The sequence below is a fragment of the Nanorana parkeri genome, unplaced genomic scaffold, assembly GCF_000935625.1.
Source record: "Nanorana parkeri isolate BGI_ZX_2015 unplaced genomic scaffold, ASM93562v1 scaffold1062, whole genome shotgun sequence".
Lineage (NCBI taxonomy): Eukaryota > Metazoa > Chordata > Amphibia > Anura > Dicroglossidae > Nanorana > Nanorana parkeri.
Window position 1 is genome coordinate 564,451 of NW_017307330.1, and position 16,106 is coordinate 580,556.

Here is a 16,106-nt window from a genome sequence, read left to right on the forward strand (position 1 = left end):
TGGCACTCTTATTGATGCTGACATCCAAAACGGGTCTGAAGGTTAATCCACCTCTGTAAGCACCCCCTTCTTATTTCTTTATTGCCAAAGGCATTAGTTCAGTTGTCAATATAGTGATGTATCTAGGGTTCATTTTTAGATATTTCCACGATCATCCATTTAGCTTTATATTTGGACTAGAGCACAACATTTCCTGAAGTCAGATGCATTTAAGGTAAGCACTGTCAGCTTTCTTCTGTAGCTTCTTAAACTTGATTGGAAACTCACCAACCTATAATGGCCGTCATTTGGAGTGCCCAATAGCCCGTCTGTGACATACCTGTTCATCCCTCAGGTAAACATATTACTGAAATCACAATTTTATGAAGGTGGTATGATACAATGGTAGAACCATTCAACACTTATCAGTAAATGAAATGGACTCCGTTTTGGTGTATTTTTCCCAAAAACCGAGTTATGTTAAATTACTAAATTAGTCATTTGCTCTCCACATCTCCATGACACTGCAGCTTGTGCAATATGGAGAATATCAATTATCAGTTCAGAGGAAAAGCTGGCAAGGCAGACCATGCGTTTTGAAGTGGGCATTTAAACAAATATTGAGCATTTAAAAATAAATGGCAATCTTTTCATCCGGTCATTACGGAAAAGAAAACGTAGCCTTGTGTTGTGGTATTCTAGAGTACTAACATGGACTGCACTAGAGTAAACTACGAAGTGCTCAGGAGGTTTATAATACAGTATATACCTCTGCTTTTTGTTGTATTAATACCTGTACCGAGGTACATGTAGGCGTCATTTAAAGACCTCAGCACAGGCTCGGCCCTTGGTCGAGGGGGACTGGCGAGGAAACTGGCGACCATTGTGCCATGGCGCTGATCACCTTGTAAATACTGCGGTTTTTAAATGACCTAAAACTCTATGCTAAATGCTGTAAAGAAATGGAAACCGAAAAAAGAGAACTTTAATTATTTTATGTTAATGTGTAATTATGTATAAAGTTATAACTGTACAAGTCATGATTGTTTTCGTAATATGCAAGTTTTCTTTGTAACTAGCTTTAATTTATCTTTTTTTTCTTAGTTATTTGCTGTATAAAAGAAAAAAACATTTTCTCTAAATAAATTCCTTTATCTAGAAAGTGATGTCTTGTTATTGTCGGTCGGTGTGTGTGTGTGTGTATATGTCTAGAGAGAGAGAGACACACACAAAATGGAAAGTGTTCCCTGCACATGTGAATGGAGCCAGACCTGGGTGCTTGCTTAAACAAAACTTATCATATGCAGGAAGTTCTAAGGCAGAGGTGGCCAACGTTGGCCCTCCAGCTGTGCCTTAAAGAAAGGGTGTACCGATACTAGTATTCATACTCGCCAAATGCTCTGATACTTATCCTGATCGGGAAACTCCAGGTCAGAGGGAGATTTCCATTGACCAGCAGTGCCACGAGGGAACACAGAGCTGCCGCCCAGCTTCCTGATTGGCTGGAAAGACAGCTCCATGCTGATTGGCTGGGAAGCCAGCTTTCCAGCCAATCGGCATGGAGCCGGCCATCAGCCGGCTCAATGCTAATTGTCTGGGAAGCCGGTTTCCCAGCCGATTGGCATGGAGTCGGCTTCCCAGGCAATCAAGAATCCGGGTAGCGGGTAATGACATGCTGCCCTGTTTCCTGATTGCCTGGGAAGCTGCCTCCATGCTACCAGAAGTACTGGTATAAATATCGGTACTCATACTTGATACCGGAAAACTGGTATTGGTGCATCTCTAACTTAAAGTAGTATTAAGGTTTGAGTGTTTTTCTACCTTTAATACATTCTCTGCATTAAGGTAAAAACATCTAGTACCTTTTGGACTCCCCCACCCCACCACACACTTACCTGTCAGCGCTTCATGTCACCGCCGCCAGTCCCCACAGCGATCCGCCATCCCACTTCCTGGTTCTGGGGGAGGCAATTGATGGCTCCGTCTGCCATCAATCAACCTGTTGGACAGAGAGGAGTGGCGTGACCACTAAAGGGCTGTGTGTTTCTATGGACGCACATAGCCACTGCGGAACATGCACGGGTGCCTCTATAGCAGCTACTTAGCTGCTAGAGGCACCTGTGCAGTGGGCGGGGGAAACACTGATGCGGGGACCCACTAGAAAACAAGGAATGTAAAAATAAAGCAAATAGATCTGGACACTATCTGTGCCTCCCTTATATACAAAGAAAAGGAGGGTTTAATGTCACTTTAACTACAAACCCCAACATGTCTCTGAGAATTGTGCTTGTAACTGTGAGTCTTGCGATACCTTATAGGACCTGTAGTTGCACAACAGCGGGAGGGCCAGAGTTGCCCACCGGGTTCTAAGGAGCAGTAATGGTAAAGCAGGACTTTATTTACATGACCGACATTTCAGAGGGACCCAGCCTACCTGGTGACATGACATATACCATACCATACCCACATTACAAACCATACCACCATCACAAAGAGTGAATGATGTAAGGCAAGCCTCTGGAAAACCCAATGCAGCATTGCTATCAGTAACAACCTCATGCATAGTAGCCAAAAACCATCTTCTGTGTGCCCCATTGATCTGGCTTCACTGTACTAGTAGATTGGGCTGGGCTTGGCCCAGAAGGAAGTCACTTACCTGTGCCACGTCCAGCAGGCGCTTGGTACTTGCAGAGTTTTACAAGTTTAAATGGCTGACTAGTTCACTTTCATGAAAGGGAACCTGACTGAGAAATATGGAGGTTGCCATGTCTGACTTTATGAAAACACTGGCTGCCTCTGGCGTCAATACTTTCTGATTCATTGACCTGCAACAAGCATGCAGATCAGCAAAGTCAGAGCTCCTGAACTGCAGTCACTGACTGAGACTCATTCTGGTTACTTCCGAGGAGCAGGTTTCCTTTTAAATCGAAGTCACAGGAAGGGCATTGTCTATTGGTCATACCTGACTGGCAGGCTTGCATTGAGGTAGAGGAGCACTAAAGCACAACTGCTGTGCAACACTTAGCAGAAAGTAGTGATATGTTAAACATATTACAGACACTGACTTTTTTTTATGAAGCCGATCACTTAAAAAAAGCAGCTTTGAGAAAAACCCAAAAGGCCACAGGTATTATTTAAACATAATTTGCATTTCTATTTCCCTTACTGAAGTCTGGCAGTGAAGAGGTTCCCAGTAGCCCGAAGACATTGCACAGGACAGCTCTATTCTCCGTTGCTTTTCACATGGTAATTACACACGCAGCTTCCTCCAGACAAATCCTATTGCAGGAATCACTTCACGCTGTGTATACAATGTGACACCACTATGCTGGATATGGCAGAATAATGTTCTACTGAGGGAACTGTCATTAAATGTCCTCCTCTGCCTAGCAGGAGCCCCGTCTGGCTTCATCACATACAGAAACAGTAAGTGAAATTGAAGTGGCCATCAGATCATTAATCCAGCAGTCATCAGATTCAGAAGATAACTGTCTATAGCCAGGAAGACGAGCAATTCGGGGTTTGTGCTTCTTGTCATCACATCCAAAATGTAGCTTCAGCCAGGTTGCATCATACAATAAACCAGAGGTAGGAGACCTACAATTCAGGACCTTGTCAACGTTTGAGATTCCCATGTTATTGGATATGAAAGCTTCTGCTGAGTTATAATGTGGACTACGTATACTGGGCATCATTGAACATGCATGTCACCTCTATGATCAATTACATAGTTACATAAGGATGCACCGATACCAAGTACAGTACTCGGTACAAGTACAAGTACAGATACTTTGGAGCTCCAAGACTAAACTAGAGAAAAATTCAAAAATTAGGAGGCAGCTGTCATTTGTAAGGAGCACACGGAGCTCCTGGGATTTGTACATCTCTGTTTTAATGTATGATTTTGTTTTTATAAATATAGGGATGCACAGATACCAGTTTTGCGAGTACTGGTACTTGCCGAGTACTTACAAGTACGAGAACTGATACTTTTTTGTTTATAGTCATGTGACAGTTATCTAAAACAATACAGACTAATGATTTCAGGACAGTGGTGGAGCGCCAGAGCCCGGTCCCAGCTGCAACCGCCGAAACCTTGGTAGTTCTCATGAAAATACCAAGTATCTGCACTGGTATCTGAAAAGTATCGGTGCAACCCTAGTTTGTAAGGTTGAAAAAAGACCAAGGTCTATCCAGTCCAGTGTGAGTGTGTGTATTTTGTTCTGGCTTTACAACTTCCCATATCCCTGTAGATTCTGCGAGAGAAGAATGTTTCTTGAATGTATCAATGTTATCCGTAGATACCACCGTCTGGTAGAGAATTCCAAACTTTCACTACTCTCACAGTGAAATATCCCTTTTAGATTGTAAGCCCTCAGGGACAGGGCCCTCCTTACCATCTTGTCTTGAATTGTATTGTGATTGTAATGTCTTCCTTATATTGTAAAGCTCTGCGCAAACTGTATAAATCCTGTATAATAATCCCTTGCGAATTCTACGATTGAACCCCTTCTCTTCTAACCTCTTGTTGTGTCCCCGGGTTCTCAATTCAGTTTTAGGATTAAACAGTTTATTCCTAATATTGGGGTCCCCAATAATTGTGCCTCAAGGTGACAATAAAGTGGAACTCTGCCTTTTGTCACCATATTGACAGATTCAGTATTAGAAGGAAGGAAGCCAAATGATACAAATAAAGGAGTGCCATTAAACCCATTGTAACCACTTCATAGGGATCATCTGCTAATCTAACAAAGGAAGGAACAATCTATAGCACACATGAAAAAAATGTCCCCAAATACCTGTTTTTTTTGCTACCATACACCACGGTCATGTGACATAGTCTACTTGCTGTGAGATTGGGGGGTGGAGGTGGCAGGAAACCACTGATGAAGCCTGCAGGAAGTTTATTGTGTTTTGTGTGGCTGCACAAAGATTATTGGCGCTGTTGTGGTCATGAGTTTCAAAAAGGGAACAGATGTCAACCTGCTTGAGCTGGCGAAAGGTTATGTGGGGTGGCTTTCCTGAGGAGACAGATGGAAGTATTGGCTCAGGGAACTTGTTGGAACGTACAACATTACAGCCAGAGGATCAGCACTGAATTGTTGTCTCTGACAATGGGGAAGTCAATGGAAATGGCAGGCTCAGCCAGGTATTTACTAATAATGAAACCATGTGGGGGAAAGCTTCTACATCATGTTACAGAACATGCCTTTAATATTGGACAGGAAGAACATGTTTGGGTGTAATTTTTGGACAGTTTTACGCAGTTATAACATTTAGTAAAAATACCACCTGTGCAGGCGGATGCTCATAATCGTGACTAATAGACCAGGTTGAAGGTCACTGAGAACGCTGCTCAAAAAGTATATCAGCTCTGACAGGGGGGCATGAGTGATCACCAGTGTACAGTTTCACAAGGACGGAAGAGCCTTTGAAAGTCCAAATAGCCATCACTTTACACAGCAGAAAGTTCCTTTTCACAGGGGAGTAAAATGTGCTGCCTACGAAAGCCACTGCTACTTCTAATCCCATTGCTGTTGACAAGTATATTGCCGAGTAATGCGCTGCCTGACCTCTGAGCAGCCAAACAGTTTATATGGTTGCCTATAGCTGAGGATATATATAGAGAGAGCTATACATAGTTTCTGAATGACTTTAAGCTGTGTTAAACTGGCCATACACCTGTAGGTTATCTGCAGATTTTCTATGTTCAGATGGGAAAAGTGCAACAGATTCTCCCACTGGGCCAAGCTTCAGAATCTTGCTAATCCGCCCCGCTGGCTCTCAAATTACCTGAACAATGCCGGCATCCAATCAGATTGTTCAGGTATTTTGAGAGCCAGAGGGGCCGACTAGCAAGATACTGAAGCTTGGCCCAGGGGGGGATTCCTCCATCCACACAGTTTAGTGTAGATGGAGGACGCAAAGAAAATCGGCTGATCTATAGGTGTATGGCCAGCTTTACAGATCTCTTCTCCGTGGCCTTCTATAGCTGTTCCTGGGATGTCAGACTAGGTACAAACTGCTCTCAGACTTCTCTGTGTAGCTACAAAAGCATGCACACCTGGTTTAGCCAAGCATGCATGTTTATGCCATGAAGGGGAAGCCAAAGCCACACAACTGCACATTTCCTTGAGATCTGACAGCCGATGATTACTATACTAAATATAGTATTACATCAATTATACATCATTTAAATGAAAGCAGAGCTACGTACATGTTTCTTTTTTTTCCGTTTTTGATAGAGACGGTAAGGGTTAGAACCCCAAGTTCTTATTGCTGGCCGTACCCCATTTGGGGTGATTTTCCCCCTGTTCCTGCCCTGCTGAAACAACAGAAAATCTTGAAGTCTCACCATTAGGAACACAAAGCAACAAAACCTGAAAGAGGTTCTATCCCTTCCCCACTTCACAAGCAGAAGCACTTTTACCCACTTGTCCCCTCTCCTGGCTTCCTGCACCAGTAACACAACAGGTTATAACTATTCCCATTCTATCCAAAGCCTTCAAAATAAAAAAGAAACAGTTCTACTTTAATACAATGTTCACATTTTATGTTTGTTAACACTTTTTACACACACACACACACACACACACACACACACACACACACACACACACACACACACACCACTCAACAAAACTACGTACATGTTTCTTTTTTTTCCGTTTTTGATAGAGACGGTAAGGGTTAGAACCCCAAGTTCTTATTGCTGGCCGTACCCCATTTGGGGTGATTTTCCCCCTGTTCCTGCCCTGCTGAAACAACAGAAAATCTTGAAGTCTCACCATTAGGAACACAAAGCAACAAAACCTGAAAGAGGTTCTATCCCTTCCCCACTTCACAAGCAGAAGCACTTTTACCCACTTGTCCCCTCTCCTGGCTTCCTGCACCAGTAACACAACAGGTTATAACTATTCCCATTCTATCCAAAGCCTTCAAAATAAAAAAGAAACAGTTCTACTTTAATACAATGTTCACATTTTATGTTTTTTAACACTTTTTACACACACACACACACACACACACACACACACACACACACACACACACACACACACACCTCAACAAAATTAAAGGAACACTTTTTAATCAGAGTATAGCATGAAGTCAATGAAACTCCTGGGATATTGATCAGTTAAGTAGCAATGGGGGGGCAGGGGGGGTTGTTAATCAGTTTCAGCTGCTTTGGTGTTAATGAAATTTGGTGCACTAGATGGGCAACAATGAGACAACCTCCAAAACAGGAATAGTTTTACAGGTGGAGGCCACTGACATTTTGTTCCCTACTTATTTTTTCTGACTATTTTTCACTAGTGTTGCATTTGGCTAGAGTCAGTGTCACTACTGGTAGTATGAGGCGATACCTGGACCTTATAGAGGTTGCACAGGTATGCCAACTCCTCCCCCACACCGCTGCCTTGGCCTTCTGTGACAGCTGTCTCCACCCATACAACGCTCTCCATCCTGATTTGTCACAGGAGGCTGAGCGGGGTGGTGCTGGAGGAGAGCTCAGCCTCCTTTGATATTGCAGCTCACAACACTCTCCTCCCTGCACCACTCGGCCTCCTCTGCCAGTTTCTCTCCTCCCCGTTGGGCACTGCGCTGCGTCTGAAGGGACAAAGAACAGCGCACATTGGGGAAGAGAGAAACTAGGGCCGCACCGCAATTTAAGCAGAAAGATGGCACTTTCAGCATTTTGCCCAAAGTGCCATTTTCGGCCGCCGAAATTTCAGTGCATCCGTAATATATATATATATACACTAAGTGACCAGATTATTATGACCACCCCATCAGTACTTTGTTGGGCCAGGCGATAACTTCGTTAGGCCGCCTCGTGACTCCACGAGATGTTGAAAGGTGATGCGAGGAATCCGACACTGCACTGTTGCCCTTCTGTTGTCTTGTACCAGTCTTGCCACTCTCCGTTCTGCCCTAACATTGACTAGTCGCTGGCGGCCACAATTCGCACGTTCAGACCCAGATTTTCGTCTGACAGTCCAGTCTTTAAACACTTTAACAACAGCTGCTCTTGAACATTTAACGGATTCTGCTGTTTTGCTGATACTCGCTCCATGGCTCCGAGCGCCAACAATCATCCCACGTTCAAAGGTTTTTAAATCGCGTTGTTTCCCCGTATCTTCAGAGAAAATCACTTCTACTGTCATGGTAAACAACCTGCTTCCCTGTTTATAATGGCTAATTTGCCTATTGTTGAATAATGCCTGTTTTCAGAGTTCACAATCAAAAATTTTAATTTACAAGCACGAGCGAATGAGTCAGAGCAGTGGCACATCCCTTACCAGAGGTATAAGAAACAGCATGCCTGAAAGGGAAATAGGGAATGCACTCTCTCTCTGTACTTAAATCACAGTACTCTGGGAATCCTTTATCATGTATCAAATATTGATTAATAAATCAAAGAAGGAATATACTGTATATATCAAAACCAGAATAGTTTTTCTTCTATAAAATCAAGCTCGGGTTTGTGATCTTACAGACTATCTATATTGGTAATGCCAGTACACCCCTGACAAAAGGATGTTCTCATCCTTGAACTGGAGCCAGTTTGATAATTAAACTCAAAGACATGAAAGCGATAAAATATGACTGGCTCCAAGTTCTCCTTCTACGTGACCACATTACATCTCCAGCAGATTCCTCTATTAGTTCTTTATTTCTATTACCACGCACGCAAAACAACTCATTCACCTTTCAGCATTACTTATACGATCTACAATATCTGCCAAGTTAGATTTCCTTTTATCACATATTATTTATAAAATAGACAGCCTTTTAGATATATGATTTTCAGTGAGATCCACAGAGAATACAGGTCTCTAGTTCGGTAATTGTTTGATTGGTGAGGACGTCATGATCCAGAAGCCACTTGCCTTATAATAAGCTTCAACCAATGGGAATACTAGTGATGTGAATTTAAAATCAGTGACAGTTATGTGATTAAAGCTACAAAGAGCTCTCGTCTAACAGAAATACAGGACACTAATAAACTCAGCAGTGTTCAAATCAGTGAAAATAAAAATAAAGCCATTTGTCTACTTTTCCTGCAATGGGTGAGCATTTAATGATCCATAGCCTGACCCCCACAAATACTGTGCCCACCCCTCCATTATATCATGCTGACTGCATAGCTTATATAGCAGTGCAGAACTTTCACTGACAGCCTTTGGAAACCTATTTAAACCAAAACAATAAAACACACATCCGGCCATCTCTTGCTTAACAGTTCCTGTAGACGATGTGCCTACTTTAAGGATCACTTGGGCAAGAGGTTAGAAGCCCTCATTAAGGCCTTGATTGCCTTTCCTGTTACTCCAAAGGCATTTGTTAGACCTTATCCATATTATCCAAACCCATGGCTAGGCACCCTGGGAACATCTTGACAGACCCGGACATTCTTAAATTACTAGAACTTTTCCCTGTGCTATATTGTTGAGTGCATGGCAGATACCCTCTGACAAACCTCCAGGTGAGTATTCTGTGTTCCGATGTGTTAAATCCTGGTCTGCGGACGTTCTGAGCAAGAAGAGACTAGAGGGTATGCCCTTTACTGGGAAGCACCTTTTTTGGAAAATCTCTACATACATCAAGGAAGTCATGGGGAAGGGAGCTGGAGTGTCTTCTTATCTCAGAAGATGAGAACTCATGTAGGAAATCTTCTGCTTCTTCTAGTTACAAAGTCTAAACTTGGCGCCTAAGCCCACAAAATCTGGAAACAATCCCTCTGTACAATGAAAGCGCACCTACACTTTTAAAGTGGGGGGTGCATTTTTTGGCCGCCTTGGGCTCCCGGGCCGAGGACATTCCCCATGCCTAGGTTTAGAGGTTATGTCCAAGGGTTATAAGTTGATGTTTTGCTCCCCACCTCACTTCCTGTTGTAAAATTTGCCAAGGTATCCCCCAAAGGCAGATGGATTTCTTTGTTGCCCTAGATCAGCTCCTTTCTCAGGGTCAGAGTCCCCGTTGAGGAGGCAGAACGATTCCAGGGGTTATGTTCCAACCTGTTCACTGTCCCCAAAGCAAAGGGTGAGGTTCACCCTATACTCTGTCTAAAGTTTGCCAACAGATCCCTTCAGGTCCATCCCGGTCAGTAATTGCCTCCCTTTGCATGGGCAATTTTCTGGCCTTGGTGGACATTAATGATGCATATTTGCACATGCCCATTTTTCCTGTTAACCAATGCTACCTGCTTTATCTGTGGCCATGCAATGTTACCAATGTTCTGCTTTTCCACTTACCCTGTTCACAGAACCTCAGGTTTTTATCAATGTGCTGGTTCCTGTTTTGGCTCTGATCGATCCCAAGAGATGCCCATTGTTTGGTACTTGGACAACCTTCTCCTCAGAGAACTGTCAGTGTAAGCCTCATCATCCAGTATTTATCAGACAATACAAACCCTGCAGAGGTTTGGTTGGATCATGAATTTTCACAAGTTGATGCTGGAGCCCTCTCATCACTTAATCTACCTGGACCCTGTGGTCGAGCTGCCCAACTATTCACTATTGTATGAAGGTCCTGGGCTTAATGAGTTGGTGTGAACTGGGCCCATTAAAAACAGGGTATTTCAGCTCGTCATTGTATTGGCCCTGCGCTGTGCAAAACAGTTCAATGCAATAACTAGCCTTACAGTCTGATTGCTCAATCTCCATTAGATTTACCAACATCATGTACTGGGAGAGTCTGATGACTGGATAGGAATTTGATTATTTCGGCACCTGCAATCAATCATTTTTGGTAAATCTAATGGAGACTGAACCATGTACAGCCAGCTTAAACTTGCCATGTGACCACACAAAATTGCCTCTAAAATGCTATAGATACTAGAGCATTGATTCCACCCCTATGAAGAAGAAAAGGTAAGCTGGCTTTAGGATGCAACCTTGCTGCTTACTGCTAGAGGCTGCAGGTTACTGCAAGTAAACCAAAGCCACATTTTTCAGTGACAGCAACTGGAACCAGAACTAGTGTAACACTTCTTACTATTTTCATTAAAGAGAAAAACAATCAGCACTGTATCCATACCGAGTTTGTAAGTCATTAACTACACAAGCAACAGTTTGGACGTAGATGTAATATTTATTAGTTAGTGCAGTTTTAACAAAATGTACATTACCACTAGTAAGCCGACGTAATAAAAAGGACCACGCAGAACATCACTGGTTGGTCTTTTATGTTCTGTGTAAACTTGCACACCATTCATCTGAGTCAGGATTATATTTCGTTTTCTTTTGTGCTGTCTTATTGGCATCAAAGTGTCATTTTATTCACTGATCCAGAAAACTAGCTTTCGGACACAAACAGAATGTCAAAGTCAATGCAGCTGTGAAGAAGGTGATGGAGGGTTGTATAAAAAACAGTATTTCTCTATTAGGTACCCAACACCTACACACAGCAGAGGTCCTACAATGCGGGTATTATACAAGAGAATCTTACAGAAACTTTGTGCATTGTGTCTCAGTGATGTATCTGGTTCCTTCAGTAACAAAAGGCTGTAAATGATATAGGCACTGAGTGTGTCTGTAAGTAACATGTGCTTTACACACAGAGACGACTTGGAAGCATCTCACACAAGTGTGGAGAATCAAAGAAAAGGACGGACGCACACATCCTTACCTTGTGTTGTACTTGGACATTAACTGTGCATAAGGCCCTTGGACGACTGTTTTGTATTATTTAAGTTATTTCTAAGATATGGCTATCACTGGCCAAACGTTACAAAACAGGTCATCTACCACCAGAAAGGAGACGTCCTATCTGCAGGTGCATGGGTAGCCTTATTTCTCTGTCAAATAGCCAATGAAGTGTGAAGTTAACTAAACCTATCTATTTCCCCAAAGCAGTTCATTGGTGGTACCGATTTGTGTATTTTTAGGGCACGCTCTCTTGGTCCAAAACAATTATTCTCAGAATGTTAGAAGTGCCGATTTGCATAGGGAATTTTATTTAAAGAAGTTGACAGTGAGGCTTCATAAGCATCCCCTTCCATGCCTTTTTATTCATAACATTGCTCCTTCGCCATGACCTCAATGTTACTGCTGAGTGGCAGACCATAGATCATAAGACATAACAGCTCATACCTGCAGTTTTCGCCTTCGGGAACTAGTTGGTCTCACTCAAAGGAAGCCAAACAATGCCCCAAGCAAGATTGAGGGCCCCAAAAGGGGAAGTTATTGTGTCTTAGGGGACAAACTGGATAAACAATTTTAAAGAAGCACAATGCCCAGGTGAGCTCAGGATAGCTTAGTTATAGGATATGTGAATTTTTTTTAAAGGAAACCAGTCATGAGAGAAAACATGAAGAGCGGCATAGGGGAAGGGCTTACCTCCCGAATATGCAGATAATTACTTCTGGCTTTTCTGCAACTATCCTGATCTGCATTTGTATTCCAGGTCAGTATGTCAGCATAACATCCAAGCAATTAGTATCTTCAGAAGGTCAGCAGTGGCAGCCCGTATTTCTCTCATGACAGTTGCACTTTAAGAACAAGGGCATAGGTTATCTTATGTCTCAAGATACATTTTTTTATCAAATCATAACTAACATTTCTGTTTTGTTGTACTTCTTTAAAGTATTACATTTGCCAATGTTGTAAATAGAATTTATTACCAGTCTTGATCCTTTAGGTCTGTACAGTATCCATTGTGCCCAGTGGGGAAACTGGTTGCCATGGTCAGTCTACAGGCACGGCACACAGAATGCTCTGTCCATACAAGCATTCTGCCAAGCATGCAAAATATTGATGAAAAGTGTATCTACCTCAACGGGCTGCATAGACAAGACAGGTAATTAACACTACCGGTATATACTCTACATTGTTTATTAATGTAGCTTAGACTCTTTAATGTGTTAAATGGTGGGGGTTGGAAAGCACTGGAACAAATGTAGAGAAGTGGAAGCTTTAGAAGTAGGAGAATCGTCCTTCAAAAATGAATATGTACAATGTTTAGCAGAGCCTTCGATGTGCAGATAAGACTAATGTAAATATTTTTCTATGCAGATATAAAGACCTCTGCAATCACGCATCAGTAATAATGTGACTCCTTGATCTGCAGAGTAACACATCCACACAGCAGCAACCTCTACTCATCAGTACTATGGAGAACTACACAAAGCTGTTCAACATACACACAGAACACATCTGCTAGTCCTGTGAGCTCTTATTTTGCCGCTCAAGTTGCAGAAACATAAGATTGTCTCAAACCCCAGCAGGCTTTTTCATAGTCATGACAATGGCGCTCTGTATCTTGAAATGGAGACGTTGAATGCAGCATTCAGAGCCATGGACACATCTGTGAGGAAGAGAAAAATGTTTAAAACATTTATTGTTGTGTTCTCAGTGTGGTTAGCACATCTGCCCAACAAATACATGTTATGACGTAAAATTCATTTCATGCACAGCCAGACCTTCTGGGCCAAAACCAAACCATACTACTACAAAAGCATGTTAAGACCAAAAAAGCTGTTACAAATTAAGAGGATGCGTGTTTGTTAGAAGACAGCTGTCACAAGAAATTCAAGAAGGCAGTAAGTGGGAAAAAGCTTAACCTTGGATTTTATTGCATGAACTAGAGTAACTGATAAAATATTCCAATGACAGGCTGAGGGGTAACTGGCTGCCGGTGCTCCATTATTTTACTTCTTGTATTGTAGGCTTTTAATGCTTGTATTAGAACGTTTTTTTTTTGGAAGTGGGGCATTATGCTATGCTGTACGTTGCTATCACATGCAGTAGAATACAACCCCAATTCCAAAAATGTTGGCACGCTGTTTAAAATCTACATACAAACGGAATGCAATGATGTGCAAATCTCATACACCCATATTTTATTCACAATAGAAAATGTATCAAAATGTTTAAACTGAGAAAATGTTAAATTTTAAGAAAAATTAAAGGTAATTTAAATTTTGAAACTGATGGTAGCAACACTTCTCAAAAAATGTGGGGCCATGTCTACCACGGTGTAGCGTCCCCTTCTTTTAACAACACTCTGTAAACATCTGGTGACTGGGGAGACCAGTTGCTGGAGTTTAGGGCTGCAACAACTAATCGACATAATCGATTATTGAAAAAGTTGTCAACTTTTTCAATCGATTAATCGACTTCAAATTAGTTGGCCCTGTTCACGGCTCCACACACACTAAGCCTGCACTTTCCAACACATGGTGCTCTATAATGTATTGCTGGGATTTGTATTCCTCTATAGCTGATGGTACTTTGTGCTGTATATTATACAGAGGAATACAAATCTCAGCAATACATTACACACTGTATGTATAATGTATTGCTGGGATTTGTTGTATCCCTATATAGCTGGTGGTATTCTGCATTGCGCTGTATAGAGGACTACAAATCCCAGCAATAATACAATATACAGCACAATGCAGAATACCACCAGCTATAATGTACTATTGCTGGGATTTGTTGTATTCCTCTACAGCTGGTGGTATTCTGCATTAATTGCTGTTTAATTTTACACTTTTCATTTCACTATATTCCACACCACAGTTTTTTTTTTGTTTTTTTACTTCCACCGCTCCGAGTTTGCTCCTGTGAGATGGACTACAATCTCAATACAAACTAGTAGTCCATCACTGGAGCCATTTGTTAAAATGTATTTTATTTTTTATCCGATTAACCGATCTTAATAATCGGCTAACTAATCGATTTTGAAAATAATCGTTAGCTGCAGCTCTACTGTAATTTGGGAGAAGAATGTTGTCCAATTTTTGCCTGATATAGGATTCTAACTGCTCAGCAGTCCTGGGTCTTCTTTGTCGTATTTTTTGTTTCAAGATGCGCCAAATATTTTCAGTTGGTGAAAGGTCTGGACTGCAGGCAGGCCAGTTTACCACCCGGACTATTCTATTTTGAAGTCATGCCATTGTCATAGATGCAGTATGGGGTTTAGCATTGTCCTGCTGAAATATACAAGGCCCTTCCTGAAAAAGACGTTGTCTGGATGGGAGCATATGTTGCTCTAAAACATAAATATATCTTTCAGCAATGATGGGGCCTTTCCTGATGTGCAAGCTGCCCATTTCATACGCATTAATGTACCCCCATACCATCAGAGATGCAGGCTTTTGAACTGAGCGCAGATAACAAGCCAGAAGGTCCCTATACCCTGTAGTCCGGAGGACATGACACCCATGGTTGCCAAGAAGAATGTCAAATTTCGAGTCGTCTGACCAAAAAACAGTTTTCCACTTTGCAAATTACTATTTTAAATGAGCTTTGGCCCAGAGAAGACAGCGGCGTTTCTGGATCATATTCAGATATGCCTTTTTCTTTGCATGATAGAGCTTTAACATTTTTGGATGGCACTGCAAACTGTGTTCACAGACAGTGATTTTTGGAAGTATTTCTGAGCCCATGCAGTGGGATGTCCATTAGAGTCATGCCAGTTATTAATGCAGTGCCGTCAAAGGGCCCGAAAATCATGGCATCCAATATCGTCATTCAGCCTTCTCCCCCGTGCACAGAGATTACTACAGATTCGCTGAGTATTTTGTTATTATGTACTGTAGATGATGATATGTATAAAGTCTTTGCAATTTTAAATTGAGGAGCATTATTCTGAAACTTCCACAATTTTTAGATGCAACCTTTTACAGTTTGGTGACCCTCTACCCATCTTTACTTCTGAGACACACTGACTCTCTAAGATGCTCTTCTTATACCCAGTCATGTTGTAACTTAATCAGTTGCAAAATGTTCTCAATCTCTTCCTTGTTAGTACCACTTACATTGCTAGGTTTTTGTTGCCCTGTCCCAACTTTTTTGAGACATGTTGTTGGCATCAATTTCAAAATGACCTTTTTTCTAAAATGGTCCATTTTCTCAGTTTAAACATTTGATATGTTTTCTATTGTAAATAAAATATGGGTTTATGAGATTTGCAGATCATTGTATTCGGTTTTCATGTAGATTTTACAAAGCGTCCCAAATTTTTTGGAATTGCGGTTGCAGTTACCTAGAGATGCCCGAGTCCCGCTGCTTCCGAACCACTAGGCCAATTTGATCAGATCAAGCTCCTAAACTTACTAGTAGGTCCAGCAATTGCTGTTAATAATTAAAACGGTGTCATCTCTTGTCTAAGGAAAT

General features: G+C 41.8%; 1 protein-coding gene and 1 long non-coding RNA gene across 2 annotated transcripts in view; one reads left to right on the top strand and one right to left on the bottom strand.

Moving 5' to 3' along the window:
* Nucleotides 1-584: 584 nt before the first annotated feature.
* Nucleotides 585-5,139, top strand: LOC108796136. Its single transcript, XR_001941787.1, has 3 exons — nt 585-933; nt 4,344-4,346; nt 5,129-5,139. It is a non-coding gene; the product is annotated as an uncharacterized LOC108796136 (long non-coding RNA).
* A 7,915-nt stretch (nt 5,140-13,054) lies between these two features.
* The window catches only part of KLHL25 (kelch like family member 25), an 11,004-nt gene continuing 7,952 nt past the window's right edge, over nt 13,055-16,106 (bottom strand). The window contains exon 2 of the mRNA XM_018567559.1: nt 13,055-13,290. The gene's annotated coding sequence lies outside the window, so the exon portion shown is untranslated. The remainder of the gene's footprint in view (nt 13,291-16,106) is intronic.